Raw genomic sequence first — 6,389 nt, 5'->3', positions numbered from 1 at the left:
TGTTCTTTGTTACTTTTTTGTTTTTTATTATTAATGTATATTGTATGAAATACAAAATAGGGCAGTGGCGTTAAGTCTAATTTTTAATGCCTGTTTTTTGACCACTGGCTGAGCACGGTGCACAGATTTGAGGTGGTGTGTAGAGAGAAATACACCGGGTATGGTAAGTCTTAGGCTGCTTTCACACATCCGGTTTGAGCCGTGCGGCTCAATCCGGCTGTGAAACCTATGCAACGGATGCGGTGAAAACACTGCATCCTTTGCATAAGTTTTTTACATGCGGCCCGTCCGGTTTTTGCCGCTTGCGGCATGCTACTGAGCATGCGCAGTGGCAAAAACGTCATGCGGCGGCCGGATGCGTTTTTTGCCGCATCGCGCGGCATCCATAGGGATGCATTGGGAATAGCGCCGCATCGGCCGGATGCTTTTTTGTTTGCCGCACAAAAAAACGTGCCAGGCAACTTCCATCCGACCGCCGCATCGGCTAAATCGGCAAAAAACGGACGGAACGCAAGGCCATGCGGCACAATGCGGCACTAATTAAAGTCTATGCAGGGAAAACGCAACCGGCAGCAAAAAAAAAGTTTGCGTTTTTCCTGCAAAGTGCCGGATTGTGCCGCATAGCAAAAACCGGAGGTGTGAAAGCAGCCTAAAGGCTACTTTACACACTGCGATATCGGTCCCGATATCGCTAGTGTGGGTACCCGCCCCCATCTGTTGCGTGACACGGGCAAATCACTGCCCGTGCCCCACAACAGCCGTCACACATACTTACCTGTCCGGCGACGTCGCTGTGAAGGGCGAACTGCCTCCCTTCTAAGGGGGCGGTCCGTGTGGCGTCACAGCGACGTCACTGAAGCGTCACTGAACCGCCGCCCAATAGCAGCGGAGGGGCGGAGATGAGCGGGACGTAACATCCCGCCCACCTCCTTCCTTCCTCATAGCGGCCGGGAGGCAGGTAAGGGGAGCTTCCTCGTTCCTGCGGCGTCACACGCAGCGATGTGTGCTGCCGCAGGAACGAGGAACAACTTCGTTACTGCTGCAGTAACGATTTTTAAGAATGGACCCCCATGTCGCCGATTAGCAATTTTGCACGTTTATGCAACGATGCAAAATCGCTTATCGGTGTCACACGCAACGGCATCGCTAATGCGGCCGGATGTGCGTCACAAAATCCGTGACCCCAACGACTCCGCATTAGCGATGTCGCAGCGTGTAAAGCCCGCTTAAGTGGGTGATAGATGCAAGACAAAGTAAAAATAGGGGGCGCAAATGAGAAGCACCAGGGGGATTATTAAAAAAGCTTTCCTTAATTTACTGCTCACCTTAAAGGGTTGTGCGCCCCCGCACAACTCCAGTAGTAGGCTGGATATTACTAGCGGAAGGCAACATTGTTGTTGAAAGGCATTGTGACTATAAGGGACTATTAATAAAAGGATTGTTTTTTTAAAAATATCTGAAAAAACATTCCCTGGTTTCGTTTAATCAGTTATAGCGCTCCATCAGACCGGCGTCTTTTTTTCTTTTATATTAGTGGGTGATTGAGGAATATTGGAACAGAGATCTAGGCTCTGCTGTGCCTCGTGGTCTCATAGGTCTAAGGAAAAAAGGGGTAAAAACAGATCAATATATGCAGATTAATATATTCAGATTATACACTGATGATAGATCTGGCTGCAGGCCTGGTGGAGAACTTAGTTCAGCCAGTGAAAACCAACGATTATGCTGAATATAGTTGGCTTATACCAGCTTAGTTACAGTGGCTGAATGACAGATTGTCTCAGCGGTTTGCCTGCTCCAGGGCCGTATGTATATGCTGTATAATAATAATAATTGTACACTGGCCTTACAATGGTGGTCAGCGGTGCTGGTGCTGGGTGCACTGAAGCAGGTAGGCAGATTTTCTTTTAGGCTAGGTTCACACTTCCGTTGTTTTGCTTCCGTCAGGTCCGTTGTTGCGACGCAATGACGGATCCGTCATTTTTGAGATGTCAACTGACGCAACGGATGTGTAATTTCATAGGATCCCGTTCACAGGAATCCTGTGAAAAAACTGATCTGTCGCGTCCGTTAGGCTACTTTCACACTTGCCTTGAATGGCATCCGTTGCATTGCGTGACGCATGCAACAGATGCATTGCATATAGTGGCACAATGGATGCTACGGATCGTACAAAATAACACAATCCGTCATAGGTTTTTTTTCTTGATTTTACACATCTGTCCATGCGCAGTCGTGTAAAGACGAATGCGTTAACGGAATCCGTTACATGACGTATTCTAACGGAATCCGCCACAATAGGCGTCCATTATAAAATCAACGGACGCCAACGGATTCCTGCAGGTTGCGTTTTTTTGACACTCCGCCAAGTGCAGAAAAACACTACATGCAGCGTTCCATCCGCCTGGCGGTAAACTGACGGTCAGCGACAAAACAACTGATGTGCCGATGGGCGGATGCAACGCAAGACCATCCGTCCGTTGCTATCCGTAGCTAATAGAAGTCTATGAGGAATCAAACGGTTTCCTGCAATGGTTACCGTAATTCCTCAAGGCTGCGGATAGCAACGGATGCCGTTCAACGCAAGTGTGAAAGTAGCCTTACATCCGTTGTGCATCTGTTCTTTGACAGATGCATCGTGATCCGTTTGTGTTTAGGACAGCCCGCTGGGTGTGCCAAACATGCTGGGCATGCTCAGTAGAGCATGACGGAATCTAGCACTGGATTCCGTCGTGTGACGGATTACGACGGAATCCAACACCATAGACATTCATTATAGCTTGTGACGGATTGTGATGGATTCCTGCAGAATCCGTTTTTTTGCTGCTCCAAAAAACGATACATTCAGCGTTGCTCCCGCCTGACGGTCAGTCACTAAATGACTGATCCATTCACAGCGGATGCAACGCAAGGCAATCAGTCATAATCCGTCGCTAATAGAAGTCTATGGAAAAAAACTGGATTCCTGCAAAATATTTTACAGGATACCGTAATTCCTCAAGGCGACAGATTGTGACTGATGCAACACAACGTAAGTGTGAACCTAGCCTAAGAAGTGTGCTTTAGAAGCACCGTGAATCCTGCAATGGTGCTCCGTTATGCAGGTCTGAAACCGAGGAGTGGTCTCTCCTTAGAAGTGTGCTGTAAAGCACCGTGGGGCTAGTGACGGTGATAGGCGCTCAGGTTCAAAGTAGGAAATATATATGTATATATTTGTGTATGAAAATATGAAGAAATATATCAAAATGATAAAATATATAAAGAATATAAAAAAATGCAAAAGAAAGCAAAAACTGTAAAAATCCACAAAAATGGGCAAAAAATGGGCAAGAGGTTTAGAAAAAATATTAAGATAAAATAAAAATTCAATAAATTCAATAAACAATTATGTGTAAATAAAGCACACATCTTTCAAAATAGGATTAAAAATAAAGATGCAATGCAGACAGTATGTACAGTCATATGAAAATGTTTGGGCACCCCTATTAATGTTAACCATTTTTCTTTATAACAATATGGGTTTTTGCAACAGCTATTTCAGTTTCATATATCTAATAACTGAGGGACTCAGTAATATTTCTGGATTGAAATGAGGTTTTTCTTTATCGTTCCTATGGGAGACCCAGACATTGGGTGTATAGCTTCTGCCTCCGGAGGACGCACAAAGTACTACACTCAAAAGTGTAGCTCCTCCCTCGAAACTGTGCAGTGCCTCCTCAGAGGGCCTAGATGCACGGCAGCCAGGAACCGGTAGTAGGAGTCTCTGTATGGCCAGGCATAGCACGGGTGTGACGTCCGCAGCAGGCAGAACATGGTTGTGGCACCGGAGATGTTCACAGCAGGTGGCACGGAGACGTTCACTGTAGGTATGGCACGGTGACGTCCACTGCAGGTATGGCACGGTGACGTCCACTGCAGGTATGGCCGGTGATGTCCACAGTAGGTATGGGACGGTGACGTCCACTGCAGGTATGGCCGGGGCCGGTGACGTCCACAGCCGGAAAGGTATAGATGGCAATAAGGCGAGACAGAAGATTAACAACAGGTAGATGATACACGGATACAAACAGTAGTACACAGGGGCCTGGACACTAGCAATGCACTAGTAGGAGCGTTGCTCCTGCGCCTGCTGCCAGGGGAGGCGAAAACTAAATACCCATTAGGTAACAGGTGGCCTCTGAGGTCACTTCCAGATAATGGGGCACTACCACTTTAAGAAAGAGGGCGTGGCCTCGCACGCAGCCTAGAGTCACTTACTGCAGATCTGTGTGTGGACGGGAGACAGGAAGAGGCTGAAGCAGCCCCTGGAGCAGGACGCCCGACCCGGGAGTGAGCAGGACCTACAGCAGGACCCGAACCAGGAGCAGAGCCTGCAGAGCCATGGGACCGGTAAGAGGAAGGACGTCGCTGCCGGCGGCTGGGACCGTGAGTGCACATGGGGGCCATGCTGGGGCTGGGCAGATGTGAGGGAGAGCGCCCCCCTCGGGATCTGGCGGGACCAGGCGCTACAACAACAAGTTATCACCGATCCACAGGTTAGGTAGGTGATAACTAATTGATTGATGGAATCCGACCAGGGGAAACCGCACCGATCGGAAGATTTTGGAATTTTTATCCCCATTATAATATGCAGTGGCAGCAGGTTAGATGTGTGACCGCAGCTCTACTGATCCACTTTGGGGCGGACAGAAAAAGCCAAGCACAGCACACGGCAGCCACTGAGGGAATGAATGGATCAGGGGTCGAGTCGGACATGAGCTCCAGTGTAATGGAGATAAAAGTTGCACATTTGGCCCATCAGTGCGGGTCCCAGCAATCAGATCCCCATTGATGACTAAGGGTGGCTTTACATGCTACGATATAGGTACCCACATCGCTAGCATGCGACCCGCCCCCTTCGTTTGTGTGAAACTGGCATATCGCTGCCCGTCGCACACAAAATCCGGCACCCCCGTCACACATACTTACCTGCATAGGGAAGTCGCTGTGACCGGCGTACCGCCTCTTGCTAAGGGGGCGGTCCGTTCAGCGTCACAGCGACGTCACTCAGCGGTCGCCCAATGAAAGCGGAGGGGCGGAGATGAGCGGGATGAACATCCCGCCCATCTCCTTCCTTCCGTATTTTGTTCCTTGTTCCTACGGGGGTCACACACAGCGATGTGCACTGCCGCAGGAACGAGGAACAACTTCGGCGAAGCGATAGCATCGATACTTGGGAGCGGACCCCCATGTCAACGAGGAGCGATTTAGGACGTTTTTGTAATGATCCAAAATCGCTCCTAGTCGTCACACACAACGAGATCGGTACAGCGGCCGGATGTGCGTCACAAATTCCGTGACCCCAACGAGATCGCTGTAGCAAAATCGTAGTGTGTAAAGCCCGCTTAAGTTTTCACTTATCCTTAGGCCACGTTCACACATTCAGTATTTGGTCAGTATCTTACATCACTATTTGTAGCCAAAACCAGGAGTGGGTGAAAAACGCAGAAGTGGTGTCGTGTTTCTATTATACTTTCCTCTGATTTTACCACTCCTAGTTTTGGCTACAAATACTGAGGTAAATCCTTACCAAATACTCAACGTGTGCACATGGCCTTAGAAAAGATGATTACTTATTTTGACCGGAGGTCACTGTAAAATATATGATAGCGCATATGAGAAGCACCCGTGGGATAGAATGTTTATGTTTGTTTAACAAAACTACTCACCTTGTTAGGTTGTGCGCCTCCTGAGGATGGCAAGTGGATCTTGCTGAAACGCGTTGTGAAAACAAGAGCTATATTTTATTATATTCTGTCACGAATAAAGCTGTATTAATTCCAAGAAAACTAAAGACTAATAGATCTATTACTAGCGCTCATAAGACCGGTTTTTACTTTCCACTTATTTTGACCGGAGAACCTATGTAAGTGCATGTTTCCTACAGTGTAATAATCACAGGACAGAGAGGGGTTTAATGTTCAAGTATTTAATAGATACTGGAAATAATCTCCCCCTTATAGAGAGAAAAAGTGACCACCATACATGATACAATCTACTATACCAAAACCAATAATACCACATACAAGAGAGGAATACTGCCACACCATAATTAGACCACGTAGTAACCAAATATAACCACATATAAGGGAGAAATACCGCAACACTATGACCAGACCACATAATGACCGAATATAACCACATACAAGAGAGTAATACCGCCACAACATAATCAGACCACATAGTGACAGAATACAACCACATGCAAAGGAGAAATACTGCAATACTATAACCACACAACATAATGACCAAATAATACCAAACACAAGAGACAAATATCAGCACACCATGACCAGACCACATATTACTACCAAACAGGGACGTATAATACTACAATAATGATCATGAAT

This window comes from Anomaloglossus baeobatrachus, chromosome 4, assembly GCF_048569485.1.
Source record: "Anomaloglossus baeobatrachus isolate aAnoBae1 chromosome 4, aAnoBae1.hap1, whole genome shotgun sequence".
Taxonomy (NCBI): Eukaryota; Metazoa; Chordata; class Amphibia; order Anura; family Aromobatidae; genus Anomaloglossus; species Anomaloglossus baeobatrachus.
This window is presented reverse-complemented; position numbering follows the sequence as displayed.